Raw genomic sequence first — 21987 nt, 5'->3', positions numbered from 1 at the left:
CACTCAGATAGTTTGGTGATCTGATCACACAAGCTCCTATGGAATCAGATATTCCAAGAAACACTGCCAAGGTCCTGAAGAGTTTATAATTCTTCAGATGCATTGAATTGCTCTACTAAACACTAGCTGCACAAGAGGAACACATTTTTGTGTATATTTCCGTAAAAGAAGTAAGCCTTATCTTAGCAGTACAACAAGAACCCTGAGAGTATTGATTTTTTTTCCCTTGCAAGAGAAGTCAGTTTGTAGTGTTGCAAGCATATGCAAGAATTGGGTCAGACTAGATGGATTCACAGTAAATATAAGTATTTTTGGGTTCCATTTTTGAGTAGCAATGACTATGTCTTGGTTAAAGACTGGCGTTCTGTCAAGCTTTTGCATCTCCCACACTGGACAAGGAAAATGAGTTAATTATATAAGTTTTCAATCCAGAAAAGAGCTGCCTTTATTACTCAGAAGATGGTGGGTCACATTTCAGGGAATGAGTTCTAGAAAATTCTATACCCAGCAGGGAGTGTACATCAGCATGAATGGAAAACTGCAAGCCAGAAGCTATGAAATCATTACAAACTCTCTCACTGACCTTCTTTCAGCACAGGACCTTTGCAAGCATCAATACACATCTGCTAAAATAAAAAATCTACTTCCCACCACTTTTTCCCTCACACAATACACATGATTTACATCTGTTTTCTGTGGAAGTGTATTCCTTGCTTCCTGTCTTTGCTCTGTGCAGAGAAATTAGAGACAAGAGGAAAACTGCCCACGTGGAGAATAGACTGCAATGCCCATAAGTGAAATATACACCATTGCAAAATCAACATCACACTGGGCCGGAAAAAGCTACCAACTTGTCTTTGAAAAGGAAAAAAAATTAAAAAGCCCAAACTACAGACTTAAAAAGGAATAAGGAGGAAATGAGTCATGGGGAAAATTTCAGGGAAATTTCTCATGAAAAGGAAACCCATAAGCAATTTCATAAAGTTTTCCATGCTGTTGTCCTCCCCCTCTCCCCCCCCGTCCTTTCTTTTTTCTTTCCCAGAAGCTTGATGGAAGAGGACAGGCCTCAAAATACTTTTATTTATCCTGCTATTAGAGGGAGAACAAAACAGAGAACGGGCCACAGTGTGCTCTGACACTCTGAAGATTTGTCTGCTGCATCTTTTTATTCATGGAATAAAAAAATGCATTGCATCAAGAACTGGCAACTACAAGCATTCAAAAACTATGAATCAGATTGCCAAAACCCAAACACATTAAATAACCATTCCATCTCCAGTTTTCAGACATGCTGTCAGGAAATGAATGGTTTCTTTCTTCTCCTACGTCAAATGGGCAGGTGGAAAATTCCCAAGCACGTTCTTCTCATGGCTATGTTCTCAATCAGCTGGAAAGCAAATGTGTCAAAGTCCCAATAAGGTCATTTGGATTTATATCTTAAGTCCCTCCCTGACATTCAGAGGCAGCCTTCTGTCTTTGCTCCTGCACTAGAGAAACCAGAAACTTGGGAATGTTCAGATATAGAAGGGGAAAAAAGATTCCAAGAGATAAAGCTGAGTCCTCAACATCCCTATTATAAATTGGCTTTACTTAAGCAAATTATCTTCTTTCCTCTGTAAATATCTTAAGCCATCACCTAATTAAAGAAAGAAAAGCAAGCTGCCTTGCTGTTCCAGGCCAACATACTTTGCTTATGGAGAGCACAATAGTTTGTAGAGCAGATGGAAACACCTGCTGGAAGCTCTAAAGAACACTGATCTTCCCAGCTGCTCAGAAGACTGAAGCACACTGCTCTGCTTGATACATTTACTTGTTCACAAGCTAACAACCTCTGCAGCTTCTAAACATCACTCAGAGTCAGTCTTGTCTCTGAATGTGGCCCAAGAAAAGGCTTTCTCAAAAAAAGTTTACCACAAATACAGTCTGCAGGGTAATTTGTTTGAATTAATCCAGAACAAGAAAAATTGAGCCCTCATGCAAAACATTTGTTTCCAGGAGGCTCACAAAAGGATTCTGCTACTGAAATGACATCATGTTTGTCTTGAACAAGTGTGGTTTTCCAGGAGTCTTCCAATGAGACATTGCCTGGATTCAGTGAATCAGATTTTCTAGCTTTAGCACTTTCCAAAATAAATAAAAGAAACTATATTAGCAATCAAAATAGAAGCAAAAGCACAGGAATTGAGAAGCTCTTTTCCTACACAGACATGGTACTCAGATTCCAGACTATGTCTCAATTTGGATGGCTGTTCCCTTTGATTTGGAATTCTACTTTGACAGTCATTGACCTGGAAATACTTTATAGACACTTAACTCCTGGGGAAAGGTCACAATTAGGATCCTGAAAAAAACCCCAACATTTTAGGGAGGTCACAAGTCCAACCATGACTCACACACATATAGATAGTTTCAAGGAATCAATTATTAGCTGTTTGAATGTGTCATGGCACAGTTCACACACAGCCATTTCATTATACAAATCAATTTTGCAGACCTGACACATAAAAAAGCAGCAATCTCAACAGTTTGAATGTGTAAATTCAAACAGAATTTCTTCTAGTAAAGCCACTGGTGAAAAAATTATTCTTTCTTATCGCACTTATGAACACGTTTAAGTTCAATGGTTAGTTGATAAAAAACATCTCTGGGGGGAAAAAACTTCTTAAAATTCTCCTACTAATGAATTCATTGTAGCTGCAAGAATTTCAATTAAAATAAGAACAACCTGTAGAAAAAGCAGCACATGTGACTCAAGACAAAACCTGCAGCCAGCCACCAGCATAACACGAGCCAAAGAGCTGACCTTGTGAACTCCACCAACGGAGGCTGCCACACACTCCTGGTACAGAAAAAACCCAAACAGGGTTTATTCTGTAGCTACAGATAACATCTTGATTATTGCTCTAAGAACCTGCTTACTGTCCCTCTTGCTGCCCTTTGGTCTTAGGTTCTGATCCAGCAGTGCTCTTTGCCCCCTCCGTTGTATGAACTCATTCTGCCAGCACAGCCTTGGTTTCTAATCTCACCTCTGGTCTGCTTAACACTAATTCCTGGATCTCACTGCCTGCCATGCCCCCCTCCCCCTCCCTACTATTCCTAATCATTTCACTGGCACTGGAGGAGGAACAAGCAAGCAAGAGAGAACACCTAGCCTACAATCACTCTCTGAAGCTTGTACCCCCTTGTTTTCCACTTCTTTAAAACAGTATTTCACTCCTGCCTGCCCAAAGCTACAGATCTATCCACTCATGCCCCAGTTAAGATTCCTTGCAACCAAGTAAAAGAAAAGCAACTGGAACCAACCCAACTGATATCCTAGAAACAAGAATAAAACCTGAGCATCATCAAGGACCTACCAGTGGCCCTAGAGTTTCCTGCAACCTAACTGATGAGGAATAAAACATTAACAGTCAGATAAACCATATACCCTTTACAGTACTTGTTCTCTAGCATTTTCCTTATGGCATTTATTCTGAATTAGAGCAGAGGTTGAAAAAGAGTCTGGTTTATTTTGTGGATTTTTTGGGAAGTTTTGCTGTTATGCTGGGACAGGGAAGGAGAGAAACATTTACAAAAAACTTGGCAAGAAGTGGCAACACCCACTTTTCTTTTGTTATTTTGGCCCCCATTGCCAAGATTTTTGGATTTTCATTCTGGAAAAAGGAGAAAGATGAGGAATTGTCTGAAGGAGTGTTTGCTGGGCTGCTTGCCCTCAGAAAACTGGAAAATTGCCGAGGCTGAAGAAAGAAAGTATTCTATAAACTCAGATCTGACTTGTGCTGAACAGAACAACATTCATGGAGAATTAATATTTCCAGTGTCTTGACCTAGGAAACTTTGTTATCTTGTATGAAGTTCAAAGAAATGACCAGTGGAAAAAACACAGAAACTGCCAAACAATCAGCAGTAGTGCTGGCTAGTTGTCCTGTCTGACAGTGTCTTGTCAGACACCTCAATAAGAAAGTGCAGGAAGAAAGCCTGCAAGAGACAGAGATGGTGAGTTTATTCTTAGCCTCTGGTAACATTTATCTTATGCCATAAAATACTCAGGCTTACATTCTTCTCACTACTACTCATTCATTAGCAGACTGTTCTTGTCTTCTATATAAAAAGACCTAATCCTTTTGTTCTACAAGCAATTTTTAAGCCTTCTTCACTCTTGCTGAGTATCCAAATTCATGAAGGAAAAGGACTGACAGCAGCCAGACAACCTGCCCATTCAAACAACAAAGGTACAAATCACACCCTCGGGTTCCCTCAGCTACTAGCAGTAGATAATCAGTCAGAAGCCCCACACCTAAAGTCCTGTGACTTTATTTTAAAGTCTAAATGCTGTATCTTGTTCTAAGGAAAAGTTCCCATTTTATGGACTATCTTACTAGGAGGCATTGATAGCTGTGAATGCTGGTTCAGAGTGTGTAAAACAGCTTCAAGGCTTCAGGGAGCACAGTATTACAGAGGAAGAAAGTAGTAAGGAGAAGATTAAATCTTACATCTGGGATTTGTTCAGTTATTACAGAGCAAGGGATGCTCTTGAGAAGCTGCCTCTCCAAGCCAGGAGGTCTGGTTGGGCAGGCCAGCTGTCCAAGGCACCAACTACTAAGATTATTCAACCTTTAACTGTTGGAGGAAGTTCTTATTCTCCTGCAGCAAGCCCAGGAGTGGAACTGGGCAAAGGAAGGACACAACCATACTAAAAAGCGGCCCTGGCACACCCTTTAAAGAACAGCTGGGAGCCACCAGCTCAGACAGCAGAACCAGCACAAACAGTCATGTAAAAAGACCAAGTCTGCAGTGACTCCTTGTAAAACAAGTATCTGTAATCTTATCCAGCCTACATGGCTAAGACCACAGGGGGTAAAGAGAAGGAAAGGGGCCAGCTGGAGAAGGCTGGTTGAAGAAAACAAAAATATGAATTCCTGTTGCCTGCCTTATTTAGAGTATAATTTATTCACCCCAGACTGAAATGTCTGAGCAACTTCCAGAGCACTGAGAAGTTATTTTTGCCCTCCAAAATATAAGGAGTATAAGAAACACAACCAACAATCACTGTTTAATACAATAATAATGCAATACTATGATTCACTTGCATTAAGTCTGACTAAATATGTCATTATCTTTAAATAGAAATGGCAACTAATAATTTTAAAACTAAAAATAGAAAGATATGTGATGTGAATCCTATAGGACTTACTCCTAACATGAATATATTATGCTGTCTTTCAAAAGTTTTCCGAGGTGCTTTCAGCTTTGGTAATTTTTTTGTTTTTCACTCAATTTTGCTTTCTATTTCTTTTGTGTACCAAGATACCATCTAGTCACAGAAATGCATTTCTAGAATTTTGTACAAAAAAGGACTACATCATTCCACTACTACAGAAACCATCCCGATATGAAATGTAGATGCCACTGTAACTAAAGAAAGTCAAATGGCAGAGAAGATGACAATGAAATATGTGGGATCAAATACACAAATAAACCCTTTATAATGAAAGGAATACTAAAAATCTTCTAAAAATGTCAGCTAGAGGAACTCAATAAAGGTCAAGACACTTTGAACAGGAGAAGTTAATCAAAGACTTTCTGTATTTACTGTCTTTTGTTCCATAACAGTACAATGTACTCCAGGTTACTTTAAAGCTATGACCTTTCTTGCCAGTATTCACTGTTCACTAACATAAAAGTCCCAAGTTTTGCTTGAAGAAGCCAAACCTGTTGATGTGTAAATTACAAGTCTCCAAAAGCACTACTTAAATGAAAGAGCTTCACCAATACTTTTGACTGTACTTGCATAAACCAAAATAAACAACAGGTGGGGAATGACCCCAGAACTCCCTTCATATATTTTAAACAGCCTTTAATGTTACCATTCCCACCACTAGCAAATGAAAATAGGTGGGGCAAATATCTTTGTGCCAATAAAAATGTTTCATTTAACAACAAAGCATGTGTTAAGAAGGCCAATTAAAATGTACAGGCACGTTTTGAAGTCACTGAATTTAGAGTTATGAAAATAAACCAGCATTTTCAAAATGGAAGCATGACAAAAACGACAAGCAGATTTCCATTACCTTAAGGAAAACCATGGTTTTCAAATAATTTTCTTTAAACTGTCACTATCAAAATCAAAGCAAAAATCAAGAATGAGAGAGATTGTGAATAGCATCAAAACCACTCTTGAAACTTATTTTTTTGTGGCTCAACAACCACATTTTCCTGTGTTTTAAAGTGCTTCTTTCCTTTCTTACAGGGCAAGACCATTAACACAAGAGGAGAAACAGCCTATAGCAAGACTACATAGCAAGTGTCTCTGTCCTTCCCCTCCTCAGGAAAGAGAATTATTTTCCTAGGGTGGCTTAGTTAAAACGTACATTTAAGTTGCTCCAACAGCAGCTAAAACTACAGCTTCTGTTTTCAATTCCCATGATTCCCAGGACTTAAAAGTGGAAAGGAAATTTGTTTTCCAAATAACACCCCTTATTCTGCAGCTTACTTAAAGTTAAGTAGTTATTTCCTGTGAGAATTTTACAGGAGTTAATAAGACATCTTTTTCTTTTAAAGAGAATCATCCCTGAGTCATCTCAAACCCATACAGACACAGTACCCTACAGACAACAGATCCACAGAGAATGGCTGAGATTGGGAGGGATCTCTGGAGGTCTTCTGGTCCTATCCTGCTCAAGCAGGACCAACTGCAGCCAGTGAGCTTATGAATATCTGAGGGAGACTCCATAACCACCTTGGGCAACCTGTGCTGGTGCTCACTAACCCTCCCAGTCAAAAAAGGTGTTTTCTGATGTGTCTTGTCACTCTCATGCTTTCTGACAAATCTCTTTGCCCAGGATTCTTCTCCTGGGAAGCTGAGAAGCCTCAGAGAAAAATGAAAACAATAATTATCTGATTTGCTTCTCCTGTGTTTTGTTGCTTTGGAATGTGTTTGGAGATTGTTTACCAACAGGTGGTTGTTTCATTGGTTTCTGCTGTGAATTGTTTTTGACTTAATGACCAATCATGGTCGGGCTGTGTTGGGACTCTGGAAGGAGTCACGAGTTTTCATTAGTATCTTTTAGCCTTCTGTAAGTATTCTTTCTGTACTCTATAGTATAGTTTAGTATTCTTTAATATAATATAGTATCTTAAAATAATAAATTAGCCTTCTAAGAACATGGAGTCACATTCATCATTCCTTCCTGCCACGGGGCACCTCATAAATACGACAATGTCTGTGTTTGTGTCCATTGCCTCTGGTCCTGTCACTGGGCACCACAGAGAAGGGCCTTGTTCCATCCTCTCTGCACCTTCCCTTCAGGCACTTGCACACACTGATAACACGTCCCTCCCCAAACCTTTTCTCCTCCAGGCTGAGCAGCCCAGCTCCCAGCCCCCTCCTCACATGTCAGAGATGCTCCAAGTCCCCTCCCCATCTTTGTGGCACTTCGCTGAACTCTCTCCTGTACATCCAGTATGTGTCTGTGCAGGGGATCAATCCTAAACATTTCTGAAAGTAATAGAGTATTCTGATAAGCTGGGAAATTAAGCCTGAAGGGTTAAAAGTTTCACCTAAGCTGCTGCACAGGTTTTTACAAGAAGGCACAGAGCCCTCCAAATTCACCATGAGGGGGTTTCTACTTTAGCCACTACAATAATTGCTTCAGTCCTGGTCCTAACTCAGAGCAGAACAATTAAGGCCAGCTTTCAGGAAACTAAATTCTGTCTGAAAATATCTCCCTAGCTGCAAAATTAGGAAGACTATAAAGTCACTTAAAAATTCACCAGACCTCAGCTTTCTTTCAAACAGTTTAACCGTCATGAAGCAAATAATAAAGCAGATAATGTTGTTGTGAAATATTGCAAGGCTGAGAGAAAAAAATAGCAACTCTGTGTCACAGCATGACCTATTAAAATAGTTCAAATTACTTTAGGAAACCATAAATATATTAAAAAAAAAAAGTTTACCCATCTTCCAACTTTTCTCCCTCCACATTTTGGTAAGAGGACCAAATACCTAGGCAGACTAGAAGACATGAGCAAAAACTTCAAGTTCCTTTACACTTATTTATATTAAGCCATTATTCTTTCACAGTGCTTCCAGAGCAGTTTGCAGTAATCTGCACTATGAAAAAGGGATGTAACAGACAAAGAAAATGAGACGTTTATGTGATGAGCATTTCTTAGGATGTCAGAATTTTTAATAACTTACACTGCAGTAAAGAAGAAAGAGATTAATGGCAACAGAGCAAGCAAGAAATAGGATTTTATGTATATTATGGAAAATACAAAATTGAAAGTGATCTAAAGCCTCTAACAGCATACTTATAAGTCTTTTTTACTGGTAACAGATTCCAAGCTTCAAATCAGGTTTGACTGCATGAGTCAGTAAGGAAAAATATAATAATTTCCTGATACTTCACTGAAATTCTTAGACCAAACTACAACAAAAATAAATAATAATCCCTTTTAGAAGGAATATTAGAACAGGATTCTCCTCCAGCTGTTCAGGAACGTTAGGGATTTAAAGTATTTCAAAATGTCTGGCTGCAGTTCAACACAACATAGCTAATGGGACTCAATATGAACTCTCCCATAACACTTTATCTAGTCAAATAATTTCTCTTTATAACTTTCTACCTCTAGCTTCCATACTGTCAGATAGAGATATCAAGCATATAAATGGGAAACTACATTAAGAGATATCATAACTGACTCTTTTAAGCTGAAAGTAGGTTTGTTTATACATTACAAACCACCCCAAGTCAACTGCAAGATACCCTATAAAATAATATCTAAAACCTGCAATTTCTGTAAAGCTGTTACACATTTTGATAGCATAATTTAGTCACTTCCTATTATGCAGACCACATAACAGAAATGGTAACACTTTTTGCCATCAAAGTTTACTTGGTACATAGAGGAATATATTTTTTTTTACCACTAGCAGGGTAAGGCATTAATTGTAATTTGTTATCAGATGTGCCAATAAAGGCAACCACTGTTCCCTCCATCAAAAGCTGAAAAAGACTGAACTGATTACCAAATAAGGTAAAGTATGATAAATCTAAAACTCCAAGCTTCACACCTCATTCAAATCTCTCCAAGTTATCAACTGCAAAGATGTCTGCCAGTTCATCAAGTCAGCTTTGTCTCATTCTAAATATCATAAAAACTAAGGTATATTTACATCAAGTAACTTCAAGTACATTTTTAGGAGGCTGAAATTCACTGTGAAAGCCAACAAAGATTAGGGAAAGCTGTCTATCACCAATTAGACAGTAAAAGTCAAAGCACAGAGGTTCAGTATTAACTCCTTGGGAGAAAGGCATCCCAATCAACATCCTTCACCTTGTCTGCTGAGCTATCAGATTGAAACTAGAAGAAGTGGTCCTGGATGGCCAATACAATTTTCACAAGTTACTGGGAGGAAAATTTCAGAATGTGAGTTGAGAAATTAGACCAGGCTATTTTCCTCCTACTTCTTGGAACAACAACCTATGTGTTCAATGATGCATATGTAAATAGACAAGGAACTGCTTCACTCTGGACCAAAGCAAGATTTAAGGCATAAAGCAGAATTTGAGAGGCATAAAGCAGAATTCAGTCAAACTACAGGACCATTTGTGATTGTAAATAGCTTTGTAGAAATAACTTGGAATACTGACAGTTTTGTTTTTCTGGTGCTCTTGATCCTATATTCAGGAACTCATTCCAGTGACATCTCTGTGGAGTCAGCATTGATCTCAGGTATCTATCATTTGCTTACAATAAAACAGACTGCCAGGAAATCATAGTCTCAGACTACAGATGAAGTGATGCTGTGGAAATCTAACACATAATGATTAGTTTTGGCCCAGAAAGTGTTTTGGTCAGATACAGCAACATCGGAATTTACAAGAGGGAGAAGATGACATTAATCAAGGGGTCATCCTCAGTGTAAGTACAGTTTGCTACATCCACAGTGGAGATCAGGGGATTCAGCACCACTCAAAAAAAACATTTGGGATACTGAAGCTGCACAATGAAACATAGAGAAATTATAAAGCACCAGATTTAAAGCTGTTGCTCCCTGGCTGGTTTGCTTTTTCACACAGGAACCCCACCTTATCTAATGCACAGGCCATGACAGCAGGGTGAAGAAGGAGAAATTACTTTGTATTTCTTTTTCCCCTTCCCATAGTAGAGTGCTTAGATATTAAAATTCTAGGGCAAAACCCTCTTTTTTCTCCTTTTTCTTCCATCTTAAGTTTAATATACTGCTATCTGAAAGTGTTGTATTTCACCAACTTATTTTCAAAAAAGATCCTATTTTTATTTTTATAACTCAAGGCCTATATTATAACTCAGCACACAGCATATGAATTGTGTCTGCTTAATCTGGAATGTTTCCAGACTAATTTTTTTTCAGAATATTTGTCACTGTGCAGTACATCACAAGCACAATTCACAGTTGTTATCAGCTTCAGTTGCAGCTGTGAAAGCTTTGCATTCTTTATTTTATAGATGTCCAATTTGGAACCTTACTATTCAAATACAAGGATCTCAAGTGGTTACTGTTAATAATGTTACATATGTTGCTTCTTAAGCAAAAAGTAAAATCCAGGTCTTCAGTGACATTTAACTACAGAAACCTTCAGATGATCATCTCCAATCCTTTATTCAGTTCAGGATACAACATCAGGCACATGCAACAAGTAAAATGTGTTCTACAGACCACATTCTTTAAATCTAAGGCATTCCTAAAAGCCATGGTAAACAGCAAGTTTTTAATGAGGAAAAAACGTGTTAATGAAAGTACATCCTGTCAATTCAAATAAGGAGATGTGGGTGATATTAAAAAACTTAGCCCATATATCACTTGTCACTTATGTTTCTGTTGGTATTTTAATGAAGTCTAAGATCATGAGCCTACTGTGAAGAGAATCTGGGAGAGTAACAGCTGCTCATCTCTAATAACAATCGTGTAACTTAAGAAATGTCATTTTATTATTTCCAAGGAACAAAGGAAAGGAAAATACTCCAATGACAAGGTAGGATGTCTTAAACAGAGGAAGACCCAACATTCCCATGTACGATATGCACGCTTTCCTAAAAATCAAAACCTCAGCATTTAAGGTGGCCAAAACCCATAACTTCCAAGCATTCCCTTCAAATTCTTTCACTAAATTAAAAAAAAAAAAAACCAAAAAAAAACCAAAAAAACCCCCAAAAAAACCAACTGAAGCTAGAAAAGGATCAGACATAACTGTTTCTGTATTTGTTATGTTTCAGGGTAGGTCTGGTATTACTAACAAGTTAATGGATGAAAGAGCAAAGTGCTAATTAAAGCAAAAGCTTTTATTTCAAGCCATTAGTTTAAATCTGTATAGTCAGTGTACAATTGCTTAAACCAGCAGACTCAACTGAGTTAAAGAAAGAGCAAATCCTATCGTATTTAATGTTTCTTATGCCTAATCTAGGTAGCTTTTTATGAGTACTTCACTATTTTCCTCCACAGAGGCAAAACAATGTCTTCTAGTGCTATTAAATGCTCATAAAAGAACTGATTTTCAAATAAAAACATTAATATGAAAATCCTAAAATGTAACCTATTTTCCCCTTGAAATAAATTCTGCCCATCAACAAAAATCAATTACATCAATCAAACTATAGAATTTGAAGGTAATAAAGTAATGATTCTAAGTATTTTCTTTTTCTTTTTTCCTACTAGTTACATTGTAGTCAGAAAATTTCTTTATTCTACATTAAGGAACAACTTATCCAAGCTAACTTCCTTCTGAAAAAATTAATTGAGCTTTTATTATGATTGCATTTAGAATGCTTATATAGACATTTCCTAAGCTTTTTCCAGAACAAAACCAGTTAAAATGTTTTAATTAAACCACTTTTCCTTGAGAAATGTTTCCTTTACAATGTTTTTAATATAACTCAACATTGGCTGCATCTTTCTTGACAGATGGTATTTCCTTAACAGAGAATGTCTCAAATGGTTTATGTATAACATTCTTTCTAAAATTCATTTCCTTTCTGTGTAAGAAGTTCATACACCAAGAAAAAAAAAACAGGAATGTTTCATGCCATGTGGGATATAAGCGTTCTAGAGTTTTGCTTTAAATTAGCCGAGTAATATTTTTGTAGAAATATTATTAACGTGGTTGAAGCTTAACAGTTGGAAAATGGAAAAAAAATACTTGCCCATAACACTGCTTCTCCCCAGATCCCACTCCAACATTAACTTCTCTTTTATGTTCTACTCCTCAGTCCCACGTCTGGTGAAATCTGACAGATCTCAGTAAGGTTCAGCTTAGGAGAGAGATGTTAACTGGGTGACTGTTTTCAAGAACAACCGACTGGTAATTCTGTAACAAATACCTCCCAAACCAGAGAGGAAAGTTCTTATAACTTCCCTCCAAAATCAATCAAAACCCTGAAATCAGCAGAAAAGCACACCATAATCTTTCTCAGACGGAGGACAGACACTGAGGTCTCACACAAGTAGATGCGGCTCCTAAGGATGAGCCACTCCTCCATATTAACAACAAAACACAAGTTCTTAAGAGGGAGACTTGTATCAGCTGGATGCAGAAGAACTAAGGTTCCACAAGTAAAAATCGTGGGGAAATGGAATTTGCAGGAAATATCTTTGCAGGATACTCAGGCCAAATGTATTGGGTTTGCAGCTTGTAATATACACTCCCTATAAAGGTTGTAAACTTTTGGCTAAATGGCTGGAGTGCAATAGCAGTAAGAGCAGTCTTTAGGTGATAAAGAAATACCTGTTGATAATTTCTTTTTCCTCTTGTTACACTATAAGCATTCATTAAAATATTACTTTTCTAACAGATCAAATAATTTTCTGTACAGCCAAAAATTTTTATTCTAAAATATTCTGCCGCCTGTGGAACTATATTTACAGTAATATTTTGCTACTTTCCATTTTTGGGCATCTCTTAGCCAACATGCCATTTTGTGAGACTTCTAGTAAACATTATCATCTGTGTTAATACTGTGTTCATAGAAAATATCTTGCACTGAAATCCAAAGCTACCAGTTAGTTTCCCAAAATTTGAAGGCTTGCCTATTTTATATTTATGAAGATATTATGTATTTCTAAACTTTACAAAACCCTGTCCTAAATATACCTTTTCCAGCGACTTTTGTACTTCAATACACAGTGAGAGATCATGGAGACTGGGAATATAATCTTTCTTTCTAGTATGCAAACTCATTTTAGCTTTCTGCTCACAGCAATGCTACCTTCAGTTCTGAAGGCAAGCTGAATGCCCAGAGCCCATGATAACAAAGCTTGGGACATACGTGCAGTGCCAGTTTGCCTGAAAGAGTTTTATGGATGCCTTCCATAGGGTTAAAAAAGAAAGAACAACTGTATTTGGCACCTCTATTTGCCACTGACGACATGTAAAATGGACAAGGACCTGAAGGAACATGGGAATAACTGACAGCTTCCCTTTAAAAAGGGGAAGGATTTCCTACAGCCATTCCAGGGGCCCCGTGCTGTTGCAGGAAGGTGAAAGTCTGCCAAGCTGCAAAGACACAGAGAAGGCAGACTATCAGAAAATCCAGCTAACATGTGACTGAAAGGAAAACTTTACTAAATCCTCTAAGCTTTTCATAAGGTTCATTCCAATTAAAAATAGTTGCTATTAGTATGTTTTCAAAGAGAAGTACAGGAGTGCTATGTAACACATCATATTTGTTCTTCAGTAGACCAGCCTACCACAATTACCTCAACAAAACCCACGTCATTTCAGCTATTTTTCCCTTTAGACAGAATATGTATTCCTGTGATATCAAGAATCATTTTAGCAATATCCCTGTTGTGACCACTTCAGGCACATTTGCTTCTGCCTAAACTTAATTTCCATACTTCCATAACTACAGAGCCATTGTCTCAATTTTGCAGGTCAGTCATCTCTCAAGGTCCTTTGATGGCTGCTGTAATTAGAACACACACAAAAAAATAGCTGTTTGACCTCGGACAACTTAGCAGGCATTTGTCTTTCAAAAACTATTAAGGTGGCAGACAAGATAAACATGCAGCTTTTTTACCCACTGTCATAGTATAAATGAGATGTGCTGTTCAATTCAAGTATTGTTTGAAAGCGTGGGGTTTTTTATTGCTGAGTGGAGTTGACACTGTTCAACATCTAACACAGCATCCAGGAGAGGTGCAAAACTAAATGCTTCTCAATATTTACCAAAATGACCAAGATTCTTTCTTCATAGCAGGACTGAGATACAATACATACAATGCCTACCTTTATTGCAACATAAGTAAAAATACTCTATGAGATAAAATAATAATTTCTAAAATTTTCTATTAAAATGTAAGTAAATTGTGGAAATTGGCATCTCAAGATAGAATAATTTATGACAAATTAATGAAGTATTCATTCTGTAATGAATGGTAGACCCATGCAGGCGCTCAAAATAGCAGATAACTATAAGGATTTCATTTCAAACTTGGTATTCAAGAGAAAATTTAAACCTGATGTTCCTAATAAAAGAACACACTTCTCTGAGCAAAGCCATAATTTTGGGAGAGACACACCCTTTGTCACTTCCAATGGTTAGAAATAGATGAGTCTGCAAAACATTTACTGTAAATCATATTGAGACACGAGTATTTTTTTAAGGAAACTCTAGTGCAAAATCCATCTCGTGGAGGCAGCACAAAATGCAGCAAAACCAATCCTTCCCTCAAACAGTCTATCACTGAAGTTTAGAAAGATCAAACATAACCAGAACACTACATTCCATCTTCCTAGACAGTCTGTAATTATTTAAGAGAGATTCAAACAAACCAAACACCCCCTTTCCAAATGTGAAGTACATGCCAATTCCCAGGGCATTAACTGGGAACTCCACTATCTGATGATGAATTACACATAAATGGCTGACTGGCAACCCATCCTTTTTGCTTGTCCCAAGGACAAATCTATTGACCTGGGCAAGAGATCCTAAAAGAAATTGCTAAAACTGTTTTCTTTTTAAAGGAATTCACTAGGTAAATTGACAGATTAGTGGTGTTTTCACACTGAAGAGGGAGGACCAGAAGAAAGCTACTGTCTGTTTAGGAGGTTGAAAGGAAATTATTTGCCTTACCTTACCAGACTACAGGTTGTCTACATAACCTTGGCATGAGTGTATTACCTCACACTTTCTAAAATGTTGGGCTCTTCAAGCAAAGAGGATTTCCATGAGTGAAGTGTTAAAAAAAAAAAAAATGAGCTGGTTCCCAACAGAGACTTAACAGGTAAGAATTTCTTTTACTTGTTTTGCTCTTTGAGAAATCTTTTGCAGTTCTCCTTGGCTTTGTTAAAGAACCAAGCAATGACTTCCTGGAGCACATGGCCCCCATCTTGATACACAATCTCAAAAACTTACCCAGCAGAACCAGAAACAAGCTCCAAGTTCTGACTAGCCTGAAAGCTCATCTGCAGCTTGGCTCACTTTGAACAGTTATATCTTCCATGGATCAGCATGCAGTCATCACTGTCTCCTGGCGTATCATACCAGAAGAGTTAAAAGTTGTTTCTCAATGAGGACAAAACATGTAACTGCTTTTCAGTGAACAGAATGCTTAAGAAATTCCCACTGTACCACAAGAATTCTGGTGAAGAGTTAGTCAAGTTTATGAGAAAAAATCATTCACTGAAATTAAAAGTGCTTCATCATAGAAATTTCTTAAAGGTAATAGCACAAGCTGCAAATATTAGAAGAAAAAAAACAAGCTTTACCAGTCATTATTAAATTTATTATGTTTTATTCTTGCTAAAGTACTATCTGCTTTTTCAAAACCAATGCTCTTTACACTCAAGCAGATCACAAACATGATCTTGAAAACAAAGGGAATTGTTCAGCTGAACAAATGTCTGATTACTGCAGGTATTAAAAACCAGAAGGATCTAGTCCTTCTAGCATCTGAATAATAAAATAAAGCGTCTAAAAAAACCAAATGAGCTTTGTCACAATTTCATGTCCAAACTAGGACAGAATTTTTTGACATTATTTTCACTGGAGAGTTTATCAAAGTTAACCAGCACATCTCATATAAAAACACAAAATGGAAATCCAGAGGACTCATCATTCTCTTACATTTCTCCTCACACTTAGGGAAAGGAATTTACTCTACCTGTGTAGATCAGAAGAAATGGTCTATCTGAAGAGAAGTCTGCTGACAGATTGACTCCCTTGATCTCTGAACACTCTGCCAACTGGAAAACTCTCAGTATAGCCAAGACCTTTTTTTCTGCATTTGGGTATAAAACAGTGATACAAGATTGGTAACAGTTCTTGGGGTCTTTTTATTTGAGGGTTTTTCTAGCACTTTTCTAGAAACTGAAACAAGCAAAGCTTTAGCAGCAACTCAGAAGGTTGTAATAGTCACCTGATAGATGCAATTCAAATTCCTTCCCACTTCTGCGTGGGAATACATAAAATGCTGAATATCATCTAGCCAGAGCTGTACATTTGCTGGACATCTGTTTACAGCTTTAACTCACCAACTGAAAATGCTAACTATAACCTGCCCAAGGACACACAAGACAACCAATGAAAACTTCAGTAATCTCCAAAACTTCACACACTGCTTGCAGAGAAGTCTGGAAAAACAGAGGCATTTTACTGTGTTTTGATGTTGTAATTTAGCTGCTTGATGAATGGAATTTACAGTTTCTTTCTGAACAGCTACCTTTCAAATTTCAGAAATACAGCGTGAAGTGCTCTCAGTGGTATTTATTACAGAGTGACTACTAGTATCCTATTTGAGGCTGTTTTAAAACAGTTCAAAAACATTAATCAGCTTAAAAACATTAATTTCTGCATATATTTTTTGATGTAAGTCAAATCCCATTAGGAGAACATACTTTTTAAAATATGGCTTGAGCTAATTTTAAAGATGGTTGGAAAAGTTTGGCCTACACTGATTAAAATCTATACTTAAATGAAAGGAAAATTTAACCACAAAAACTGTGCTCATTTTAGAAAAACAAGCATATCACTGCCAAAGTGCAGTCCTAAGTTTAGATGGCTGTCTGACTAAAACATTATAATTATGAGAAACTGAAATGGATTTCTAAATGTTTCAATATGAAACAGCCATCGGGTAATTTGCAAGATATACAATTATCTTCTGAATTCAAACACAATGCTAATACTCCATCTGAACAAATGCAGACTGTTTGTGTGAAGACTGAGGAAATCAATGTTAAACATCAATACCAACACTAGATAGGAGTAACCATAATGAAATCTTAGAGCAGAATTACCAAATGATGTGGAATTAATTACTTCAAGAATTTTCTCTGAGGAAAAGAAAAAAAAAGGAATCTCTCTCTGTTGCCTCTGTCTCTCCAAGAGCTGCTCAAGCTGAACAGAGGGTCCTCAGCCATTTTATCCCCATTAAAACTGCATCAGGAAGCATTTCACCCAAGCTCTCATGTGTAGCAAGACAGGAACATTTTTACCTTCAAACACCAGAGAGGGTCTTCAAATAGATGCAAAGGGTCATAGAACATATGTTCTGTTACTTCAAAAAATTAACATTCATATCTTCATGGGATCATTATCATACCTGACCATGCAAAAGTTAAAAGGAGATAAAAATTAAACATAACCACATGCTCACCCCAGAGCTATTTGTCCATTTCATGTATAACCATTGTAAATTCCAGTTACTTTGAAAAGTAAGTTAAATCTTGATCTGCAACAATCATGAACAGTTTGATGCAATTAGCAGGATTGTAAGAAATTCAAAGTAACCCCATTCTTGTTTAAAAATCATGATGGCATGTACTTGTCAGTACCTGCACTGCCTTTTATAGTCTGGCTTTGATTTAAGAAGAAAAATTAATGACTTGGTTGTTTTCTATTTCTGGGTCTCCTTTGAAAGCCTGAGTGTTCAGTTATCTTTTGACTCTTCTGACTTCAGCCCAGTCTGTTGTTTCACTGATTTGGTGAAAGGAGTACAAAACAATCTGTCATTTATAGGTAAAAACACACAGGAACTGTGAGGAGCATGTCTGGGGACACAGCAGTTCACAGGACCACCATCATTCAAAGAGTAATTTTATAAAGGACCAGAGAAACTTTTCAGTAAAAATTAATTCTCTTTCTACCAGCAGTGTGAGTTGATCCACATAACTGCTTCATACAGACTCATGAGGAACTCTTCATTTAGCCTTCATGGCACCTCTGGAGCTGCCATCAAAGGAGAAGAGCAAATAGAGATCAATTTCTCTCAACAGTAAGAGATGCTGGATGCCTTAAAAACAATGAAACCATCGTAAGCTCAATGAAAAAGCACCCGAAATTAAGAAATATCTTTCAGAAACACTGGAATGAAAGCAATACCTGCTCCCTTGATACCTAAAATAACATCAATAGCAGGTTTTACACCAAAGGATGCCTGAAACAAGCTCCTCAAGAGTCAGGGGAGTTTTAGGATCACACATGCAAAATCTTGGAAAAGCAGGGTGAAAAAAAGCAGTTCTGTTCCTAAGGGAAAACCACCTTAAGCCTATTATCAGATTAAAGGCAAATTAATGTCCTCAAACTCATGAAAAGATAGCGTGCAAAGCTACTAATTTTGCATTGGCAAGTAAAGACTCTCCCAGTTTTTAATCCCTAAGCATTCAAGAACTCTAATACAAACAAATGTAATTAGGTAAATTAAATTTATTGTATCAAAATAAGGGCAAGTTCACAAGTAAACTAGCTCAGCTAAGAGAAAAAAAAAATTAGGAAAATGAAGAGACATTTTGGGTATGTTTGAAGAATTCTGCTATCATAGCTCTATCATATGTCACTGTGCCCTGCTATAGCAAAAAATTGGACAATTCACAATGCAGAATTGTCTTTCAGGAGCAATTTACTTGTTAGGCCAAGGCAACAAACAGTAAAATCAAACTGTGAGCTTTTGCCCACAGTCAGCAGGGACCCGTTCCAAAAATTCAACTGTCCAAAGGTTCCATCTCCCCCTCTCTTAGCCCTAAGTGCTGACCAAGCACCATACACACGACACAAACAATCCAGCTCTCCTCAGGCCAGTGCCAAGAAAACATTGAACCAGACTGTGGAGCTCAGTGCCTCGTGTCTGTGTGCTCCCAGCACCAGGACCTGAAGAAACAAGGGAACAAGGAAGGGACAGCCTTCAACAAGACTGTAAGTGGAGAAGAGGAGAATGAAATAAGGAAAGAAGGACAGAGGAAAACACAATTATTTGTAAATAATCATGAGGTAGGAAGAAAGCATAAATTGAGACAAAGTTGGGAGGAGTAAGGGGTAGCAGCACACTGAAGGATGGGACAAGTGACAAGAAAGAAAAGACATACATGAGACTGTCCAAACAAAAATTAAGATAAATAAACTCTATGGGGAAAACTCTTAGACAGAATCAGGTAGAAAGCCAGCAGAAGGACAAGAGGATTTGCACCTATGGCAGTTCACATTAAGAACCTAGGGATTAAAAATGTGGCTTTACTAAAAATAGCTGCTAAAGGAGTAGATAGTCTGCAGGAACAGATGAAACACGTGAGAGTTTCCCACATGAGCAACAGGAGAAAGGGTTATGTGATCCAGCAAATCCTAACACTGCTAAAACCCCAGGTGGGTGTGAAGATGACACCTTATTCCACTTCCAATCTTCCTTCCAGATTGCGTTTGTGGGGAGGGCAGAGGTAGACAACGCCAAGAAGGCGAAACTCCTTGAGACTGAGGAGCTGGACCATACCAGAATCAAGGTTTCCCTGCACAATCTCAGTCTGGTTTTCACAGTAGGGTACAAAATTATCTTTCCTTCAAGATTCTGCCTCACTGAGTACACATGGTGGACCATGTGAGGTCTAAATAAAGGTTTGTAAGTGACTTCCCTCTTTCAGCACAGAAACACTTTGGCAAGCAGTGAATGGAGAAAAAACCCTTGGAAGATGAGAAAGTTCCTTCACAGGCTTATACTCTGTTCAGTTTTACCATATATTCCCTACGCATGACTGACTTTTCTTTTTTTAAAACTGAAACTTTTCAGAAGTTTGAGGTGTAGTTCTGATTTTCTGAATGACCACTTTGAGATTTGGTTTCTCGAGGTACAGTTTCACATTATGGTTGACCCACAGCTGGGTTACATTAGCGCAGAAGGAGAAACAGCTTTCATTCATATCAGAGCAAGCACTCACTGGAATAACTTCCATCCCCATAAAACTCTTAGATCAGCTGTCCCTGAAATCATCCAACCACTAAATCCACTACAAAGAGAGTAACAAGAACCCATGGCCAGCCATGGAAAGGAGTGAGACCACACTCTTCAGCTGCAGCCCACACACTGACCAAACTATGAATTCACACTGGTAAAGGCTACCTTGATGTGCTGAGGTACAGCTCTGCATTCAGACTATGAGCTAATACTGTAAAACATGATTGCAAAGTCAACCAACTCATTTTAGATTTCTGTGTTCAATTTAAGACATATTTTGGCTTTTTTTTTAATCCTAGTTTCCCCATTTGTTAAGTAAGAAGCAGGATGGAGGGGGACCCATCTATTAATCTCTGGTTTACAGTGTTAGAATAAGCTCATGCTTGAGAAACATTAGAAGGTTACAATACTATCTACAACTGAAATGTCCAAAAGCAGTAGCTGGGCTGTTGGACAGAACACCCAGCTGCTATGAAGTAAGTGAGATATGGTGATGTTTTCAATCAGTAAGTAAAATACACTACCCGTTAGTGTAGCCCACTCCACACACTAACAGAAGTAGAGATTAAAGAAGCCCAGTGACCAAGAACTGCATTGCAATGAATACACACAAGCACCAGTGTAAAGCTGGACGCCCAGTTTAAAACTCCAGCGTTTATTTTTAGCGTGCAGCTTCTTGCAGCCACAGCTATGTGCTGAACAGCCCGGTTGTGCAAAGCCACGAGCCTTGTTGCAGCACTCACCCTGCATTCACTGCACAAGAGACCATTCAGGTCAAAGTTTAGCTTTGCCAGAGGGCACATCCAACCCAGGCGGCAGCACACACGCCAATACTAACGGGAAAAGTGACAACAGGCACCAATAACCAAGGAAAACCACTCAGTTACAGCTGGAAAAAACCCTAACTGGCTTCTGTGTATGTACAAGCTAAAAGGAAAGACGCTAAAGATGAGATTATAACAACAGGCCTCCGGTTATTTATTCCTCCAGGTGCAACAAAAGCAGCAGCACTGAAACCGAGGTTTCGGGTACCGTACACGTCTCACACACATGGAACGCCTCCGCAGACAAGCTCAAGCGCTCTCTTCCATCGCCGCGGCGCCCGGCCGTCCTACAGCGCGGCGACCATGCCTGGGGACAAACGGGAGGCGGCTGAGAGAGAGCCCGGCGGGCGAGAACCACCCGGCGAGGCCAGGGGAGCTGGGGAGCTGCGGAGCCTCGGCGCCGCTGCCACCGCCAGCACCGCGGCCCGGCCTCCCCTCCGTCCGCCCCTCCCTCACCTGGGACAGGGCAGCGCCGCGGCGGGAGGAGCCCAGGGAGCCGCCGCGGCGGGAGGAGCCCAGGGAGCCGCCGCGGCGGGAGGAGCTCACGGAGCCGCCGCGCCGCCGCCACCGCCCACGGGCGCCAGGGCCGCCGCCATGTTCCCGCGGCCTCTGACCCCGCTCACTTCCGGTCACGGCGGTCACGCCGTTGCCATGGCAGCGCTCGCGGCAGGGCCCCCTTAAAGGGACCGCGCGGACGGGGCTCGGGGTCTGTGGGGCACGAGCCCAAAAGGGACAGCGGCTCGTCCGCCCCACAGCGCTGCACCGAGGGGAAAACCGTACTCCTGCTTAGCTCCGGAATTCGTCATAAAATAGCCTGTGCGATGGGAGAGTAGTGGAAAACGACCGTGGCGTGTTTTCCACTGCTGTGAGGAGATGGTTTGTCTTAACTTTCCCCGAAACGGGCCGTATTTTCAGTTTTTATTGCACCGCCTTTGCCACCGCTCTGTTGATGGAGTTAAC

General features: G+C 39.0%; 1 protein-coding gene across 4 annotated transcripts in view; it reads right to left on the bottom strand.

Moving 5' to 3' along the window:
- The window catches only part of LCLAT1 (lysocardiolipin acyltransferase 1), a 111958-nt gene extending 90352 nt beyond the window's left edge, over window positions 1-21606 (bottom strand). For 2 of the 4 annotated variants that reach the window (XM_066546315.1, XM_066546318.1), the window contains exons 1-2: window positions 21484-21606; window positions 21241-21334 (exon numbers count right to left, since the gene is read on the bottom strand). The gene's annotated coding sequence lies outside the window, so the exon portion shown is untranslated. Of the gene's footprint in view, window positions 1-15399; window positions 15485-21240; window positions 21335-21483 lie in introns of those variants that run through there. The other 2 variants (XM_066546319.1, XM_066546316.1) reach the window with 2 other exon arrangements.
- Between the last annotated feature and the right edge of the window lie 381 nt (window positions 21607-21987).

This window comes from Molothrus aeneus, chromosome 3, assembly GCF_037042795.1.
Source record: "Molothrus aeneus isolate 106 chromosome 3, BPBGC_Maene_1.0, whole genome shotgun sequence".
In the NCBI taxonomy this organism is placed as follows: Eukaryota; Metazoa; Chordata; class Aves; order Passeriformes; family Icteridae; genus Molothrus; species Molothrus aeneus.
Note: the sequence above shows the minus strand (reverse complement) of the source record. Positions and strands in the feature narration are given on the sequence as shown.